This window comes from Petaurus breviceps, unplaced genomic scaffold (genome assembly GCF_028583685.1).
Source record: "Petaurus breviceps papuanus isolate PSGF00001 unplaced genomic scaffold, PetGlider_PUasm1.0 164, whole genome shotgun sequence".
NCBI classification, from domain to species: Eukaryota; Metazoa; Chordata; class Mammalia; order Diprotodontia; family Petauridae; genus Petaurus; species Petaurus breviceps.
The window spans coordinates 3,057,073-3,062,786 of NW_027185735.1; the positions used below are offsets into that span (position 1 = coordinate 3,057,073).

Below are 5,714 nucleotides of genomic sequence, written 5' to 3' on the forward strand. Positions count from 1 at the left end.
ATGTTCTTACTTGCTGTGCTACCTGGCCACCCCTATAAGGCAGTTTTTTGGTAAACTGATTGGTATGGCACTCAATATATAATTTAATTTAGGTAAAATTGTCATTTTTATTTTATTAGTTTGACACAGCCATGAGCAATTGATGTCTTTCCAATTAGTTACATCTGACTTTATTTGTCTGAAAAGTGTTTTGTAGTTGTGTTCATATAGGTCTTGGGTTTGTTTTGGCAGGTATATGCCCAAATATTTTATAATGTCTACAGTAACTTTAAATGGGTTTTCTCTTTATATCTCTTGCTGTTGAATTTCATTAGAAGTATATAGGAATACCAAGGATTTATGTGGGTTTATTTTATATCCTACAAATTTGCCCAATTTATTTATTGTCTCAAGTAGTTTTTGACTTGAATCTCTAGGATTTTCTAAGTATATCATCATATCATATGTGAAGTGTGATAGCTTAGTCTCTTCTTGGCCTAATTTGATTCCTTTGATTTCTTTTTCTTCTCTAATTGCTACTGCTAACATTTCTAGTACCAGATTGAATAAGATAGTGGATATCCTTGTTTCACCCCTGATCTTATTGGAAATGCTTCTAGCTTCTCCCCATTACATATAATACTTGCTGATGGCTTTAAATAGATGCTACCTATTATTTTAAGGAAGGCTCCATTTCCTCCTATAACCTCTTGTCTTTTTAATAGGAATGAATGTAGTATTCTTTCAAAAGCCTTTTCTGCATCTATTGAGATAATCATGTTGTTTTTGCTAGTTTTATTGTTGATATGATCAATTGCACCAGTGGTTTTCCTAATATTAAACCATACTTGCATTCCTGGAATAAATCCTACCTGATCAAAGTATATTATTTATATAATATAAATAATATATATATTATAATATATATACAATATATATTATATAAATATATATATATATATATATATATCTTGAAATAAGTTGATGTAGCCTTTTTGCTAATATTTTATTTAAAATTTTTGCATCTATATTCATGAGGGAGATTGGTCTATAATTTTCTTTCTCTGTTATATCTCTTCCTGATTTAGGTATTGGTACCATATTTGTGTCATAAAAAGAATTTGGTAGGACTACTTCACTAATTTTCCCAAATAGTTTGTAGAGTGTTGGAATCAATTTTTCTTTAAATGTTTGATAGAATTCACTAGTAAATTCATCTGGCCTGTAGATTTTTTCCTAGGGACTTCACTGATGACTTGTTCAATTTCCTTTTCTGAGATGGGGTTATTTAAGTAATTTACTTCCTCTTCAGTTAATTTGGGCAACCTATATTTTTGTAAATATTCATCCATTTCACTAGATTGTCAAATTTATGTGTATAGAACTGGGCAAAATAATTCCTAATTATTGTTTCAATTTCCTCTTCAATTGTGGTAGGTTCACCCTTTTCATTTTTGATACTCATAATTTGGTTTTCTTCTTTCTTTTTTTTATCATATTGACTAAATGTCTATCAATTTTACTGTTTTTTTTTCATTAAACAGCTCTTTTTTATTAATTCCATAGTTTTCTTAATTTCAATTTTATTAATCTCTCCTTTGGTTTTCAGTATTTCTAATTTAGTATTTAATTGGGGATTTAAAATTATTTTTTCTAGCTTTTTCAATTGCATGCCCAATTCATTTACCTCTCTTTTCTCTAATTTATTCATGTATGCACTCAGGTATATAAAACTTCCCCTAAGAACTGCCTTTGCTGCATCCCACAAATTTTGGTATGTTGCATCATTATTATCATTCTCTTGAATGAAGTTACTGATTGTTTGTATGATTTGTTGTTTGATCCACTCATTATTTAGGATTAAATTGTTTAGTTTCCAATTAGTTTTTAGTCTGTCTTTCCATGGCCCTTTATTGCATATGATTTTTATTGCATCATTATCTGAGAATGATGCATTTATTATTTCTGCCTTTCTGTACTGAATTGTGAGGTTTACATGTCCTAGTACATGGTGAATTTTTGTGTATGTGCCATGTACTGCTGAGAAGATAGTATATTCCTTTTTATCCCCATTCAGTTTTCTCCAGAAATCTATCATACCTACTGTCTCTAAAATTCTATTCACCTCCTTAACTTCTTTCTTGTTTATTTTGAGGTTGGATTTATCAAGCTCAGAGAAGGGGAGATTAAGTTCCCCCACTAGTATAGTTTTGCTATCTATTTGTTCCTATAATTCCCTTACCTTCTCCTCTAGGAATTTGGATGCTATATCACTTGGTGCATATATGTTAAGTAATGATATTGCTTCATTCTCGATGGTGCCTTTTAGCAGGATATAGTTTCCTTCCTTATCTCTTAATTAGACCAATTTTTGCTTTTGCTTTATCTGAGATAAGGATTGCTACCCCTGCTTTTTTTTACTTTAGCTGAGGCATGATATATTTTACTCCAGCCTTTTACCTTTACCCTGTGTATATCCCTCTGTTTCAGATGTGGTTCTTGTAAACAGAATAAGTAGGATTATGATTTTTAATCCATTCTGCTATCTGCCTCTGTTTTATGGGAGAATTCATTCCATTCACATTCACAGTTAGGATTATCATCTGTTTCTTTCCCTCCATCCTATTTCCTCCCCTGTTTATGTTTATAATTTTTCTCCCCTTCTCCCTTCCCCTCCTTAATAATTTTCCTTTTGACCACCACCTCTCTCAGTATTCCCTTATCAGTCCCCCTCCCTTTTCCTCCCCTTTCTCCCTTCTTCCCTCCCTACCAACCCCCCCCCTTGGGGAACCCTTTCCCCCTCCTATTGCCTGTAGGATATTTTTATACTTAATGAAGTATTTTATTTCTTCTTCGCACCAAGACTGACAGGAACAAATCTCATGCGATGCTCCTTCCCTCTAATATGATACGTTTTGTGTCTCTTCTTCATAGAGTCCTATGCTTAACTGGTTGTAACTCCCTCCTTGTACCACACCCAATGAGGGAAAAGCTCATATAATACTCATCTCCCTCCCTTCTTTTCCTCTTCTTTATTGCTTTTATGCCTCTTTGTGTGGCATAATTTGCCCTTTTCCACTTCATTCATTCCTCTGCTTCCATTTCAGTCCCTGTGTAGTCCTTAATAAGATTTTTTTAATAGTCATTTTGTGTATTTTATACTCATACCCTCTACTTATCTATAAACAGTTTGCTCTTATTAAATAGCAGGGTGTGTGTGTGCGTGTGTGTGTGTGTTTTCCTTGTTTACCTCTCTATGTCACTCTTGCATCTCATAATTGGAGGTTGAATTTTCCATTGAGTTCTGGCTTTTTCATCAGGAAGGTCTGGAACTCTGTTATATCATTGAAGGACCATCTCTTTGCCTGGAAGAATATGCTCAGTCTCTCTGGGTATGTGATCCTTGGTTGTAACCCAAGCTCTTTTGCCTTCTGGAAAATTGTATTCCACTGCCTCTGATCTTTCAGTGTAGAGGATGCCAAATCCTGTCTGATTCTCACTGTGGTTCCTAGATATTTGAATTGTTTCTTTCTGGCCACTTGAAGTATTTTCTCTTTTACCTGGTAGTTTTTGAGTTTGGCTACAACATTTTGAGGACTTTTCAATTTGGGATCTCCTTCAGCAGGTGTCTTGTGGATTCTCTCAATTTCTATTTTACCCTCAGGTTCTAGTATCTCAGGGCAGTTTTCCTTAGTGAGCTCTTGGAGAATATTGTCCAGGCTTATTTTTTCCATCATGATTTTCTGGTAGGCCTATGATTCTCAGGTTCTCTGTTCTGTATCTGTTTTCCAGGTCAGTAATTTTTCCATTGAGATATTTTACCTCTTTTTCTAATTTTTCATTCTTTCTTGTTTTTTGTTTTTTAAGCAATTGGGGTTAAGTAACTTGCTCAAGGTTACACAGCCAGTTATTTCTGGGTGTGGTGCTGAGTGTTTGAGCCCAGGATTTGATCTCCAGGTCATCCCGACACTGGAGCCAGTGCTCTTACTCACTAAGCCACCTGGCCACCCCTAATTTTTCATTCTTGTTGTTTTGTTTGACTAATTCTTGGTTCCTCATAGAGTTATTTGTTTCAATTTGGTTGATTCTGGTTTTTGGCAAATCATTTTCCTTGGTTAGTTTTTGGAGCTCCTTTTCCATATCATACACTTTTCTTTTTAAGGAGCTGTTTTCTTCACTATAATGTTTTTCTAATTCTGCAGTTTTGATTTTAAAAGAATTATTCATTTTGCCTTCTATCTCTCTTATTTTGTTTTCAAAGTTCCTTTTGAGCTCATCTAGGAGAGCTTTCTGTGCTTGGGACCCATTCCCTGTAGATGTTTCAGCTATGGATGTGGAGTCCACATAGTCTCCCTCTGAGTTTGCTTCTTCCCTCTGAGGATAGTAGGACTCCAGAGTCTTTGTAGTCTGCTTTCTACCCATTTTTAGGCAGGGCCCTAGCCACACCTTTCCTCTAGGGTTCCCAAACCTTTACAATTGAGGGTTTTGCCCTGTGGCAATAGTTAGTATGTTTCAGGGTCGGGAGGGGAAGGGCTGTTGGGGGGGGGTTGGCACTTCCATCTGCCCTTCCTTGGGCTATCACCTGCCTGTCTATTTGAAGTACTCCTTATGCCTACTCTCCCTTTTCCCCCTGGCCCTCCACCATATAAAGAGTCACACACGAATATCTGTGCAGTGCCCAGTGTAGTGAGGGTGACAAACCCCGAGCAGTATCCTCAAAACCACAGGGCAGTACAAAAGGAATATACTATAAAGACTGATCTGTTGGTATCCTCCACTCTGTACATAGGACTGCCCCCAGTGTATTAAAGTTTTATTTTACTTAAACCACACATGCAAAAGAGAGAAAAACATATTTACTTGGTGATTCCATAATCACAAATGTGGTTTCCCCAGGGCAAGGCTTATCCATTTCACTCAGGATGGGCTGACCCCTGTGATTTCCCCAACTGTGGGAAACTCAACTGCATAATTTGGTAGCAACATGTGTAGAAGCAACATTGTCCAAGGAGACAAGGGTTTGATAAATTGATTCAGTTTCCTGATCACCATGTTAAAAAACCTAGTCAGTACATTATGAGTTGGATGCTCCTCAGACTTTATGGATTTTCTCATGCTGTGTGAATTACCTAATTAGATCCATCTCCATAGGAAGAAAGTAGAGATGTGATCCAAATGAGTCCATATTGTATCTTTGTGGTATATTCTATCCTTTACTCTTAAATAAACTTCCTTTTGTTAAATGTTAGATGTCCTATGAATATTTCTTGCTTCATTTCAATACTGAATCTGAACCACAATATCTGGCTGATCCAGAATATTTGGTATAATCCACAAAATTAGTTCATAATGACCTCATGATTAACCTTGTGGTTTGAAGTGGGAAAAGAGCAATATAGAGGAAAGGGATCATCAGGATATTGGGTGCCATGATGGGAAAACCTTGAATCCTTTGACTTCTTCAAGTCATAAATTTCAGGCCCTCCTGATGGACCAGGGAAGGTTAGAGTCACTGATTCAGGGGGACAAAAATGTAATTTCATTGTACATACAGCAAATAGGTGAGATAGATATAAATGTATGGTATTTGAAAAGCATATTGTGAGAATGATCAATGCTAGGGGTGGCCAGGTGGCTCAGTGAGTAAGAGTACTGGCCCCAGAGTTGGGATGACCCAGGATTGAATCTGGGCTCAGATACTTAGCACCACACCCAGAAATAACTGGCCATGTAAC

At 36.1% G+C, this 5,714-nt stretch overlaps 1 pseudogene; it reads left to right on the forward strand.

Annotated features, from left to right (window-relative positions):
• Window positions 1-4,831: 4,831 nt before the first annotated feature.
• Window positions 4,832-4,960, forward strand: LOC138156994 (U1 spliceosomal RNA; annotated as a pseudogene).
• Window positions 4,961-5,714: the final 754 nt, after the last annotated feature.